Genomic DNA, 15,592 nt, shown 5'->3' on the forward strand with positions numbered 1-15,592 from the left:
CTCCTTTGCCATCGTCGATGAATAATCAAAAAGGGGCGTCTTCCACGGTCGACCGCCGGTTGATAACCGCTGCCCGACCAACGTCGTGTATATAGTCGCCGATAAATAAATGCATATTTGCTTGCGAGTTTGTCGCGGTTGCATTCGCGCTTCCCTGAAAATTTGAGATCCTCTTCGAGAGAAGAGGAGATGCGAAAGGATTCTCTGCCGTAAGATTAGAAAAAGAAGGATTGACCCTTTTGACTTTGGGGCTCCGAATGCTGGATTGAAATTAATTAATCTTCCAGTGGAAGAAATTGCACGCGGAGTTTGCGCGGCAAACGTGATTGTGTTCTCTTCTTCAAATTGCACGGGGAAAAATGGCGGCGTAACTGCCTGCGCCTGTTAATTCGCTTGATCATATTCCTATATACTTGTTTTGCGCTTATCGCGATACTTGACAAGTCACGTTTTAATTACATACTCGTTTATCCTCTATTAGCCGCCTCTCGGCGTGAAAAAATCTTTCGCTCGTCGTTTTAAGCTAATGACTTGCACGATGGCGCATAATGGAAGAGATTTCATACCCTGCGCACGGTCTTGTACTGTTCTATTTGCGATTCCGACGTTGTGGTGATAGGATTCTCTCGCATGACCATTGTTCTGCACGATGAATCTTAAAACGACTCCTTTTTGAATCTCTTCGTAAAAAATACCAACGTCACACTGTGACGCGGGACGTCAAGGAATACAGGATCTATTTTATCGCGCAATCTATATAGAACTTGCATAAAGAATCCTTATTTTTCAAAAGTATAATCTTTTTCGCTGTGATCGCGACAATGTATACAACAGCGAGAACATGCGCAAAAATATTTCAAGTTTCCGTTAATAAGTAACGCGACATTGAGGAGGCCAAAAGGAATATCTGTCCTTCAAGGCACAAAACGCGACTGCATCGTACTCTGCGACGGGAGAGATAAGAAACATCACGTGACGGGAAAAGGCCTTGAAAGGAAGGAGACATATCCTATCTAACAAACGCATTGTCTGCGCGCCGTGCACGCGCGAATACTTATGCCGAATCACCGGCGTCCGGGAATGAAATACGACACATAGACGCGAAATAGCATTCTCTCTTTCTGTTAACCCTATCGCGCGGGTCGCAAAGGCGCATCCGAAGTATGTAATACGGTCGATAATAACACTGGAGCCGCGAATATTTAGTGCTTGCTGTAAATCTCGGGACAAATCGACGTCTCAGCTTCTCTCCTGCTCTCAGTCATTTCGTCTGAATACATTACTATCGTAGCAGCGAATTACGCGTCAACGCGCGCACATTTTCTTCCGAGTAATTTGGAAATCCAATTTTGAAAAATGCATTCTGTTCAAATTCGCGAGATAAGTTGATAATAATGAATGCACAAGTATCGTTAAATAATTAGCTTCGAATTGGTGCGACACTTTGGACAAAAAAAATCAGCATAATGGCAAGCTTGCTGAATATTTCGATAACTTGTGGGTTAAATTATATGCAAAGTGCGCGAGAAAACTCGACTATCAGCGGCATTATCCGTTGCGTACGCGTTCGTGGAATTCGTGTCAAAGGCGCGGCGCATTTAAAAGCGGCCAACATATTTGTTCCATTAGCGATGCCATTCGGCATTAAATACACTGGATTTCCATACATTATGCAAACGAGGCCTGTTTCATAAACAAATATTATATATCGATCCATTAAAACAATTTATTGTCGAGCACGTTGTTTTGATTGATAATAACGCGCATTTCATAAAACGTGTTCGTTGCTCGTTTAAATAAGCTGCCGTCTGTTATAAAAGGAGTAATCATCGCTTTTAGTTAGATAAGCGCTGGCAAATATCGTTAGTCGGCGTTTCAATTCTATCGAGAATTAATAACAATCATTATTAGCGGAAAGACTTTATATTTGTAGGTCAATTTGCTTACACTCTGATTAATCGATAATATCCGCAAAGAACCCCGTTGCCCCTTCATGGAAAATTGTTTCCCAGTGGATTTCGTTCAAACTTTAGGATTTCGTAATTCATGTGACGTTCTGAACAAAAGCGTTTTACGAGATCGTGATATGATAATGTCTTTGTTACGCCAGAAATATTTATAGATTTTTAAACTTGAGTGGAAGCTGAAAAACGATGTTATTTTCAGAAAACACTATTTATATTCATGAGAATTTACATTACAAAAATGTGTTTATCGAAGATTGGACTATTTGCTCTCTTCAATGAATACCAGTAAACAAAGTTTTAAGCAAATACATTAAATAAATTATCGTATTAAAGAACCGCATGTTTTCTTCAATTTTTTATTTTCTGTATTATATATTTTTTTTCATGCATAAAACAAGATTTCTACTTGGAAAGACTCAAAAATTCCGGAATTCTCAAGGAATGTTTTTTGTGTGGAAACAGTAAATTTTCAAAAATTTTATTGGGATTTTTGTTATTAAAAATTTTCTTTCAAAGATTTGGCTTTTATTTTGATTCGCCTAATTGCTCCTAAATTTTGTTTACTTTCTTCAAATTTAATATCTAAAAACATAGCTTTTTATTAAATATTTTTCGGTAAATGTAAGTAAAGTATGAAACATTAAAAAGCTTATATAATACACAATTTTATTCTAAATTTATAAAGAATGTATTATTTTTCTATTTTAAAATCCTAAAATACCTAAAATTCTCGGATAATTCCTTCCCAAAATTTTATAGAATTTGTAAAAATATCCGATAAAGAGATAAAATAGATATACCAGGCACTACTTTACATTATATTTGAATCTGAAACACAAAAGAAACTCAAAATTTGAATTCTTGATTAATTTCTTTTCGAAGCATCTAGTATTTTATAGAAAAAAAAACGTAATCAGACGCATTCAATAAAATTGAGCATTTGTAATTTTTATAATCTTAAAACTATTTTCTAGAATAATCAGAGTGAAATGTTATGTGTGCTCTCGAAAATAGTGTTGATTCGGTTTACGCATGCGATAGATCGGATTCTTCATCAAATTACAACGCAAAACACATTTCGCTCGTTGTCACGGGAATTTCATGATTCGACGTCATTTGATAAGAAGTCACCAATTTCGCTACCGCTGTCGCCGACGTCGTCGGAGATGGTGTTTGAGGACGCGCAGCTCACGAATATCTCGCTCGCCGGGGGATGCGATCCTTTGCCGGAGCATTTTCCGGAGCCGGGACGCCGCGCATTAGCATTTCCGTTACCGTTACCCTCCTCGTGGGTATCGTCCACGGAAATTTCCGTCGTCGAGCTGGCGATGAGGCCGCGAATATATACTGCACGAGCTGTACAGCGCCTGCAGCATACCGTATGGAAACACCGGGCGTCCAACCAATATAGATACTCGTGTGTCCACTACCGAGAGATGGATATTAACTTAAAAAGCTGCGAAACCACCGCGTATTTCAAAGAGAGCGGAAGAAAATTTTCACTGCGCGATTATTCCGCGTAGCGATAATCCGAGCCAGGCACCGCCGCGCGCGCGCGCGACTCTTTTAACGCTAGTGCGCTTTTAATTCACAGTCGATTTAAAATCAATTCAATAATGAAACAAGAAGAAGATCGGAACGTTAACACGAATAAAAAAACAAAAATGTATCTCTGTATCTCCGATGAAATCTATTAAAACTCTCTCGGCGCGCCGCACCAGGAAGTATATACGGCGAGGACTTATTGTCAGACGTCCAATGTTCCTAACGGTGCCCGGCCCGCGCGTTCCACCCGACACTCGTGCAGAGCCGGCGAATTATTATTAAATGCCGTCAAAACACTGAATTTATTTCAACGCGGTGTCTTATTGATGTAGCGACAAGGGCCGCGCGCGTGGTCTGTGGGCCGCGCGCTGCGGGAGACACGGCCTGGGCCGCACCGGGCCACTACAAGGCTCATAAATTTCGTCCGGTCCAATATCATGCTTGCAACTCGTTAAGCGTTTAACCCCCGTCCCGGCCTAGGCTATCGCCGCCGATATTATTTTGATGCCGGCCGCCAGATATCAATCAGGCCATTGTTGCCGCCGCGAGCCGATGGCCGGATCGATCGGGACGATCGATCGCGCAACGGTCCGCTCTCGATCCGCGCGTGCCGAGCCGCGCTGGTACGCGGCGCGCGCGCGGGCGCTGTTTTATTTCCGGGCGTATTAACTCGAATAAAAATAACGGATTACGCAGTGTCGAGTAACGGGTCGGCGGAAAAAAAAATTCCCGAAATCCTATTCGGAACTCGCGAGATATTCCGCTGCATTCGGGTTGCATTCCGTCCGAATCGAGATACCGAGCTATGAGTATTTCACGGCTGATTGATAGCAGAATTTCTACAACGCTGACCATTGAAATATGATACGATAGAAAGTAAAATAAAATTGCGGCATTATGAATCGTATACCGCGCTATAATACCACATCCGGAGCTTACTTTTTCAAAAGGCAACCACGATTATTCATTTTTGCGGATAACGAAAAGATCGTAAATACAGTAGCACCTACTTGTGTGATACGCATATATAGAAACATGTTGAAATAAATTTAAGCAAAACATATTGTGTGCCATCTCCAGACAAAATGTGTATTTGACGTGAAAAGGCACCAAAACTCACATTTTATTTGCTTTTTGATTTTGAAAAAAACCGTTTGCTCGCCTGCTTTGTTCAATTAATATTTTGAATAAATATCTGCGCATTTATAGCATTTTATTTTTATAAACAATTTTAATAAAGATATTAAGATGATCCAATTAATAAAAGTTGCACAAAATTTATTGGAAAATGGAAATGATTGTTGAATGAATTATTTGAATAAAATTTATACAAGTGTACATAACTATTAAATGTGCGAAAAAGCATGTTTGCAACGTGCTCCTTCGTGTTTCTGAATAATCGAAAACGCTGAGTGCACATTCGTGTTACATTTGAACATCTTAAACTTGTATGTGGCAAAAATACGTAAATTGTCGAGCAAACAGTCTTAAAGTGATCATTCTTGAGAAATACTCTTAATCTTCTACTTTATACTATATATATATCTTTATATTTTATTATTTTTAGATAATAAAAAGGGACAAGAGAGTTTAAAAAACTCCTTTTATTCATATTTGGACTGTTTAAATCATTTGTTCCTTATTAAATTTTATTTTTAGTTAGTATTTATTACTACATGGATTTTTAATTGTTCACATATCACTTTATAAACAAAAATTGGTGAAATAGAGAATGTAACAAAATTATACTTTTTACAATTTTTTTCATTATTCTTTGTGTACAGAATAATATATATGCATACTTTTGTACAATGCAGATAAAACGGAAATTATTGCAATAGAAAATAAATACGTACAGCGAGAGGGCAAGAGACGTTTGCAAATATCGAGGATAAACCGTATACGAATTTTATGTAACCAATAAATTTACCAAACAAAAATTCTAGTTTGCAATTCAATTTATCAAATATCATTCACAGATAAATTTTGTATCATAACAATATACATTTTAATCTCTTAACGCGCTCATTGTCAGCATAAAGCGTTCATATGCTACTTTTTCACATCTCCTTCTTTAATATTCTCATTATTACGCCTACATTTCCAACGCACGCACCTAAGATATTTTTAAAACATACACTTGCAACAAATACAAATAACATTTTTGAATGTCAAGAGCGAAACGTACGGATGAATATTTTCGTCGATACGCATAAATATATAACAATTATTTTCGCAAGGTGATCTCAATAGGCGCCGTTAAACGCTGTCAAATTGATGAAGCGCCGATGAAATATAAAGTTTCGATCGGTATCAATATGCAGATGCGTCCGATGCAACAGGCACGGGATAAAAAAAGAAGAGGCACGCGCATAGTTTGCTTTGCATACCTATGAATTATGAAGACGAGGCCGACGTGTACAGTCGTCTAGTCGTCGGACTCTATGGTCACTTTAATCCGGCTTTATGTCACTCTTCTGCAACGACACATCGAAAACACATTTGTGAATCGCGCCGATACGTCTTATTCGTCGATAATATTCATACTGCGTTATGGCGCCGATAACAATTTTAATGTGGGACGTCCTGTTAATCCCTTTCGATTTTAATGTAAATTAAACACTTTCCTGAATTAGCATAAAGTCATGATTGAACAGATTGATAACAGGAATGCAAAATCGCACGATTGTGTAGATGATTGCTGAGAAAAATTGTTCTCGCTTGTTATATTTCGAAAGTATTATGACAAATATATGAAATTTTTTATGCACATTTTCGACTGTAATAGAGAAATATTTTTATATTACAATCCGTAACGATCTTCCTATTGTCGGCAGTTTTTTAACTAAAGAAATTGATTTTTCAAGTTTTTCGACACAAGTCCTTCATAATGTTTAATTATGACAATTCAAATCAAATAGTAATTACTGCAAACCTCCAATCGGTTAAAAATTAATACGAAAAATACACCGAGCGAGCAGAAATTAATGATACAATATCAAATGCATCATTGCGCGCGATATTTCTTTGTGCGATTAAACTCATTTAGGCGTCGTACAGAAAAAGATTAAAGCAACCCAAGAAGATCCCTCAAACGTTTGCTGAATGTTCATTTGAGCGTTCATTCTCGTCGAGTTCTCTCCCTCTTCTTCTCCCCGGCATCTAATTTTTTTCTTTCTCCGTCAATGACCCGCGCGGGTCAGCACGCCGCTCTTTCTTTTCTTCGGGGTGTCCCGCGTTCCTCCGACATCCTCGTGTCTCCCCCCCGCCTCCTTCTCATCCGGGGCGAATCACGATACGTGAAAGACGCGCGCTGCGAGCGTGTGGCCGACCGTAGAATAATAATAACTCGCCGATAATGACCAGACGGAGACCAAGTTGCCGCGCCGTTGCACCGCCCGGCCGGCCGGCCGACCGGTGCAACATGCGACACGACCGTACAGATGCAATCTGCGCGCCTCTCTCTGTCTCCCTTCGGTCGGGTTCGTGCGCTCTTTTCTCGGGGCGCAGATCCAACGCTATCGGAGAAAAATCGGCGCGTATGACGAATGAAGTTCGCCCGCACACGCGGTGATGCAATCGGCGGTGATGTATATGGCCTTGCCGATGGCGCTGATACTATGGCGACCGTGTCGATGTGAAATAAACTTCAAGATAAGCATTGAAATCTGAATTTCAGAGCGTTCCCCCCCTTGCATGTCGATGCGCCGTCATAAATTCAGGTCGTTCGAAGCAGCAACGTGCCGTCTGCGCGTAAACAACAATATTTTTTTGTACTGTTGGCTCCGGAGACTACCGTGTTTCTTATCGCAATCGTGTATCGCGAGATGTATAGATAATCTGTATATCTGATCATTTTATGCAAATTCTATTCGTTTTTTACTACTTGCGTAAGTAATCCGTAATTTCTCTTCCATAATATAACTGTGCTGGTGACTTGAAGTCAAATATCTGAAAAACTTAACTGTAATTATTTTTTTATAATACGATATTTCTGCAAAACTGTATTATAATTGAAAAAGGAAATTATTTAATATTATTATATAAAAAAATATGAATTACACTAAAAGTAAAATAAATAAATAACTGGAAAATACGGCACAAAAATAGATACTTTGTGAAATTTTCTGATGAATGGACAATCGATTACGCGCCGGGTATAGCGCATTTTTTTTTTTTTTTTTTTTATTACATATGTCACTTTCCACATTTCAACATTGAAATATTAATCCTTGCACCGTCTTCTTTTTGCAGTCCCACTTTTGACAAGCGGACGGCGCATCTTTCCTCCCTAGAGCGTGGCTTTTCGATGCAGAGACAGTTTCGCAAAATGATAAGCCGTGGCGGCCGTATAAATCGATACGTGATCATACGTTAGCATCGTCGTGGGTGCAGACACACGTGGCTATCTGTAACACGCGTGTACTTAAGCTCCTTTAATTTTTAATGGCTACAGATGACGGGCCATATCGTCGAGGAATACGTGTGCATCGCGAATAATAGCGGCCTTTGACTCGGCCGGCCACCCACGCGCCCTAATGACAGTTCCATTATCGAGACGACAGTTTGCTTCTTTGTCCGTAAACTTGCGAGCAATCGTTGCAAAACGTACGTCACGCTGTCGTATCGACATCCAGACAATTGCCCCTATTAGGCAACGGACATTCGCCGAATGAATTCTTCTGAAATGTTTCTGCGCAAGATTAGCATAAGTTTCCGGTGTATAATTCTGCATTTATATGCGTTAAAAAAAATATGCAAAGCGCTAAAAGTGCGTTAAAAATTAAAATTCTGCAAATAACTTTTTTTTCAAGTTTTGATTTTTACCAGATATTTCCACGCAGCACTGTACGCGGTGGCTTGATCACCCAAGCAAATTGAAATTTCATTAAGATACGTTCATCACGCCGCTTCCCACTTTACACGGCGAGGTGACGCGATACACGGCGTCGAGTGTCAGGTACGCGATGCATGCAACATCGTGGTCTTGCAAACAACGCGGTTCCACGATGACGCCAATTAGCTAACGACGAAAGTTTCGAGACGTCGTCGGAAAGCTAATCAAGATCCCGTAGATACCGTAATCACTGATGATACCGCCGCAAGACGTCGTTGAGACGTCGGGCGCCGTCGGGCGAAAAACGAAATCGAAAACGAAACGGCAAATCGCAATCCTAGAGCGGCCATTCGCTAAAATATTCAGATTGCTGCCGTTCCTATGCTAACTCCGCTCACAAAATTGATTTTCCATATGTTCTTATTTTTCTCAGAAGCGTAATAATCATTATATTTACGCGATTTCTACAAGAAACAGCTCCGTTTTACATACACACATATTACGCTATACAAGGAATTGTATCATACAGTTGTAAACGTGTTTAAAAGTATATAAAACTGACAAACACGACGCAACGAAAACGACGCCTTTTTTATCCGCAATTTTTTAAAGCGAGGCGTCTCACCGTTCGAATCAATATAAATTTTCATCGTAAATCAAAGAACGGAATTTATCAATTTAAGTCATTTTCTCATTTTATTGGCGGGACAATTCGATCTCTTTAATTTGTACCTTTCGGAAATTATAAACGATTGCTGCACAGCGATGTTATCGATTTTTAATACGCGGGAATGCAGGCGCAGTGCATCGACGTATCGCGGATGTCCAGGGGACGAATCTCGGTAGCAAAATTTTTTTATCGTGCTCGCGCGGAATGGCAGGTAAATTGATTTGTGATTGGATCTCGATACTGACCCCGGCGCGGCTCAAAGTCGGGTTTTATGGGCGATTGTCGGCCGTGAGATTCCGGACGGCATGCTCCTCGTGTAGCGGACCGGACTTTTTTCGTTGCAACGGCGTGCGATCGAAGCTCTGTCGCGATAGTGTCGGAACGTCATCATCCGTCATGCGACAAACGCCACGCGCAAGAAAGGCCTGGTTTCCGCGAAAATCCACTGATTCTGATAACGATGAACAGACATAACGTAAACTGCGCGATCGAATCAAATTGAAAAATAATTAACGCATAGTTAGAACAGAATGCTGCAGAATCAATACATAATAACTTTCATAATAAACAGAAAAGTAAATTTTTTTTTTGTTAAAATTAATTACTTAAAACTGGATTTCTAGTTTTTAAAATTGTATCTCGATGCATTTAAAAAATCAAGCTTTTCTAATGCTTTAAAAACGCACCAAAAATTATTTTTCTAAAGCACATTTTTATTGCATCAAGATATTCATACTTCTATATTATATTAATAAAAACTATCGTTTGTTCTCTCCCTTTAAAAGGTCATTGATAAACACACTTTATTAATGATCGTGCTGACATGCGGATAATGTGAATTTATTTATAGCAGCACACGAATATTTTAATCTTGATGTAACCATTATTCGCGAGTAACGCGGTTGATACGCTGAAATCCACACGGCGAAGTCGTTTCTTTTGCGGAAAGTAGAAAGAAGCAGATATATCGAACGTGTTGTGTTTTGAAAGCATGCTCGCGATTTCTTCGATATCGGTACATGCTTTTGTGCACACAACTAGATTTCGTAACTCGAACGCTTCATGCATTGAGTGATCGATATTGCAAATGTTGCGTTACCAAATAATACACGTTTCTTTATGGAAGGTGAAACTTTTATAAACTATTAGATTTTTTGTGCATGTAATCTCTCTTATTGTTGGTACATTTAATATTCAATCTTTATACACCAAAGTTATCTGTGTTTGCAGTCTCAAATACTTATTTGTATCTACATAATATATTTTATGTTGTTTATTTCTTGCGACAGAATATTGATGCAATATCAATAGAAGTAAAATAACGATTAATAAAAGAATACATTAAAAAAGTATCGTGTGTAAAATTATGTGCCTGTATTCTTTACTGCAACCTCTCAAACAATTTTTTCATTATTCAGAAACCTAGATGGTTGTTAAAAACAAGTTTAATTGCTGATAAAAAAGCGGATCGTGCAAATCCCAGCTCAATACAAAATTTAACACTTTTTGAATCATATAATAATATTTAATTTTAAAAACAGATCTAACATTACATTTATCGTTGTACATATATGCCTGATATAATCACTGAAATTTTTTATATTTATTAAATTTAAGGTTAGGGGAGGCCACACAAATGAATAATATTTTGAATCAAGTCATTCCTCACATCGCTAATGCGAATTTGATAAAAATTCATCTAGCCATTCTTCCTGGTAAAGTGATAAGAAATAAAAAGCTCAATATTTATATACATTTCGACACGCGCTTGGTATCTTAATTCAGCCTCATCGACAACTCAATCGTGATGTTTTCGCCATGCGCGAAACGGTCGATACTCCGTAAATCTAGTCGCGAGTCCGACTTCTTTTGCGCGGAAGAAAAAAGGAGTACGTGTCGTGTATTGGCAACTCACCTTGCCGGATCCATAAACGTGCACCGATACACATACAAATAAATCGTCTACAGGGTATTATGTGCGTGCTTTCTCTGGTGAATACAAGGTTACCTTTACACGCGAAATTGTTACTTATGCTTAGACTGTACTAGCCATTAATTAGCCGAACATTTAGAGAGCGTTAAACTTTAATGGCAAAGATACAATCATAATTAAAATTAATACAGTAACACTGCTACTACTTTTTGTCGTTATTAAAATAAATATATTTAAAATATAAATATCAAAAATATGTAAATTTCCAATTATCTCTGTGTTATTTAGTTTAATTAATTTATAAAAAATATAATTTCTATTTATAATTAAGAGATTATTTGTTAGAAGCGTAAATTCTACAAAATTTTTGCGAGTGAAACATTGGTATTGTTTTTGCAGGTTTGCTTTTATTTGTTCTTGTTTATCAACTAGCACATGTTTTTTCTTCAATTTCTTGCATTATTCCTTGATTGATTACCTGTTACAATTCTGATTTATTTCCGATTGCTTTCTAGCGGATTACAATTGATGCGAAACTGTCACTCAACAGAAAAACGGCATTCCGTTTACGCAAAAATTTTTGTACACGAAAATTTATGAGAATTCATATATCAGTCGAGATCGTTGTAAATTACGTATTAGATTACGATTACACTCACCGACTGGTGATTTGAAAAAGTGCGATAGTAAGAAGAAATCAAACTTAAACAAAGAAGCTGAGTCAATAGCGTGAATTGTGAGCTTTATTTTGCAAATTGCAAACTTTATTTTGCGATCGACATTGTACAACGTTTATAAATACAGCGTAATATCTTGTGTATGTTAAATAATTTCTTACGCACTGCTCATCTCGATTACAATTTCACACACGAACAATATCTCCAAGTAATCAATTTTTTCATCAAATATTGTCTTGTTCATTATTTGTAATTTAGCGTTATGTTTTATTGCTTCAGAATTTTACAAATTCAATGTTGGAAAACTTAGAAGAGCTTCCAAAACTTAAAGAAAAAGAAAGGGTTACGTTTTTACTAATTTTCTAATACTGATAGCAGCTGCATAAATTGTGAATTTCAAGCTGCAATGCGCATTTTGGTTAAAGCTACACGCTTAAAACATAAATTGTGTGCACACAAATGAGTCTCGATATTTTTGAAGCATTTTATGTCGATATAATTATTAAAAACGAATAAAGGCCTATATTTTGTAATAAATTTTTCACAATCGAATTAAACCTTTGAGTGTCAAAATAGCTGCGAGCGATGCAGAAAATCGATTATCAGTCTCATCAAAAGCAACGCGTAAAAAGTTCGAAAATTGAACTTGAAAATTTCGTGGTTACACAGGGTGCTCTAAATTTGTTTAAACTGCAAAAAAAAACAAATGTTTTTATCACCGTATCGATATACACTTCCAGTGTCCATACAAAACGAAAAAAAAAGCACATTTGGCTTCTACAAATGTCATATTGTGCTTATCGGGCTACGAACAATAAATAAAAGAATAAACAAACATTTGTGTCGTGCATATTTTTTAATGAATATTTGCGACTCGTCGACGGTGGCGAATGAAAATACAGGACGTTGGGGGAAAATTAGAAGAGGACGCGGAGAGAAACAATCGCAGAAATGCGCGGCGGTATTGTATCGCGGTGTCGTCGGAATGCGGTTTATCTGAAATACTTTTTTTCTGACTATACCTACCGCGGCTGGAGATATATCGAAAATGAAGAACTCATCAAAAAGCAATTTTCGGCCGCCTCCGCATTGCGGGTGCGAGGCGAACGCGCGCCACCCCGGTATTTCGACATGCATTTCGTTTTCGCGGAAATCGAAAGCAATGCAATTGCCCGCCATTACTCATCCTCTCTCTCTCTCTCTCTCTCTTCTCCCTCCGCTCCCTTCAGTGTCGATTTCGAAAACGCTTTTTTCTTTCCCCTTTTTTTTATGTGTACGTGTGTATGTATTAATTCGGCTATCGCACGATTCAATTTCGCGCGAGTAGCGAAAATGTCGCGCGATACGCCACTAAAATGATTAGGAAGATTTCACGTTGTTATTTTTCGCCATTTTTTCTTCTCTTCCTATTTTTTTTTTTTTTTTTTTTTTTTCCTTTTTTCTGTGTAATTATTTTATTTATTTCACTTTTTAGTTGAAACTGATTCACAATCGCCACTGAAGTCTTTGAAAATTAACATATTTTCGTTGTTTTTCTTTTTTTTTTTTTTTTTATAAAAGATAATTTTTGCGACGTGCAGAGCATATTTCAATCACACTCATTGAACAGGCAACCGCGTTATTATCGGCTACAAGCTGTGTAACTCTAACTACTCTGTTAGCAGAAGCGTAACTAACTCGTTACGACGACCAATAGACCGCTAGATTAAGTACACTGCTGATACAGTTGTTGCACACTTGTTGTTTGTTAACTGAAGTGCACGTAGACGCTAACAACACGGACTACCATAAACCGGCTTTGTTGCCCTCATAGAGAACGATCGCATTTGCGATTTAATTTAAAATTTGCACAATGTGCACGCAATGACAAATTTGATTTGTAATCGGACGTGTGAATCCCGCTGATCCATTATGCACGACGAGAAAATTGGGGCATTTGTATAGTGTGATGTTTGTATCGTTTAATACTAATGGAAATTTCAAGTTTCAAGACAATTTTGATATATATTAAAATTTGATTGTTTTTACAATTAGAAGAAACGTAAAATATATTCGACGCAATTTTAGATATTCAAAATGGAATATGCAATATATTATAGAATATGTAATCAGTATGTTATTTACAATATCTAATAGATACCGCGCAAAACTAAAACAATAGTATATTATGATTAAATAGTAATAATATATCAAATATTGCTGTTTGTATACAAAAATTTCAATTATTTAACATTATTTTTAACAACGTTGTAAGCTCACGGAAAAACAATATTTTCCGTGTCAGAATTTTCCGCTCTTTCGCTCATGATTTTATCTGTGATAAAAATCCTTTCGACTGTATGCTAATCACCAGACTACCAACCAATTAAGGTTCGGAGCTCTGATCGTACAAGCCTTTTAGAGAAATTATCTGCGAGTACAGCGACGAGCTTCGATAAGGGCGATGAGCAGCAAGATGGTGATGTCGCGGCGCGCTTCTAAACGAAACGCCGGCGCTCATTTTCTTTGAATCTTTAATGCCCTAATCAGAAAACTCTGCACCTGTCGAGGGACGTCATACGTAAGGCAAGATTCGAAGAAAAATTGCTTCCTTGTTTCTGTTCTTCAGTCGGCACACACGTTGTTCCCAGTCAGGCGAAGGAACTTGTTTTTTTTCCATATTTAAATGCATGCGCTTTGATCTAATTCGTTTGAGTGAGAGATTAGAAAAAGCCGGTGACTTCGGGGTTTTGAGCGTGAGTTCAACGCGAAGTTTTACGCACCTCTTTAAAGAATGAAGAGATCAGACGTCAGTCTTCAAGTGATTTATCTTTCTATCGCAATATTAATTATCGTGCCTATAACCAAAATAAAACCTACTCGGCGAATCTAAATCACTGATATCGCAAGAATCGTACAAAAAAACGGAAAAACATCCATATCTATTTTAAATATTTCTTTATGAAAGAAGAGCGTCTCCGCGCGTGCAATCACCGATAATGAAGTCGCAAGGGCACAATGATCGGTTGGGTCCACGTGGAGCGTGGCGAAGGCTCGACAGAATGACTCCTCCCCAAGGATGATGATGACGTGCGGCGAGAAGAGCAGCGGGACGGGGAAAAAAACGGCCGCGGTTTTTACGCGGCCGGCGTGGCGTATCGAGATATCGAAAGCCCAAGCTCCGCCCGTTCCGCAGGAGTCCGGGGTCCACCAATGAAGATCTGAACTCGCCGGCCAGCACGCGACCAGTTGGGCTAAGGGCAAACGTAAAACTCACCGATCGGCAAGATAACTGGTGTTTAACACGCGAGCCGAACCGCCATTAAGCCCGGCCCACCGTGCGATTTCCGCGCGCTCGCTCGCTCCACCGTCTCGCGGCGATTGATTTACGGCCTGCACCGGCTCTTCTTCCCGCGGAAAGAGAAGAAGAAGAAGAAGGGACGAGGAGACACACGCATACGCGTGCGTGGCATCCGCTCTCGGAAGGTATTCTCGTGCTGTTCGTGCAGCGTCGAAGTTCGTTGCACCGGCTGAGAGCGGCGCGGCTCTCAGGTGAGTCGCGGCTTCCAGCGACGTGCTTATTCGTTGAATATTCGACAATGCCGCAACGGCTGCATTCTATTGTCAGCGTATCTTATCACCTTCTCACAGATCCATCGATACCCTGAAAAGGTTCTCATCGGAATATCGTTATTCTTGATTCATTTCTAATCACGCGCTCGCTCGCTATATAATTCATGTCAATTGTTACGTCAATGGCCACTGCAATCATCGAGAGTATATCCAGCGATTGCCCATTGTTCCAACATTAGTCCCCTTTGGCCATTTAATGTATCAGCAACGACCATGCGGATATGTACAATGGCCGTCACAATATACATATGTATGTAAATCCCTTTGATAATACTGACCGGAAGAACCTTTCGGCATTTGTTAAACTGGCAAATAATGTTTGACAATAGTAGTTGTAAAAAAATATTTTTA

The sequence above is a fragment of the Linepithema humile genome, chromosome 2, assembly GCF_040581485.1.
Source record: "Linepithema humile isolate Giens D197 chromosome 2, Lhum_UNIL_v1.0, whole genome shotgun sequence".
Taxonomy (NCBI): Eukaryota; Metazoa; Arthropoda; class Insecta; order Hymenoptera; family Formicidae; genus Linepithema; species Linepithema humile.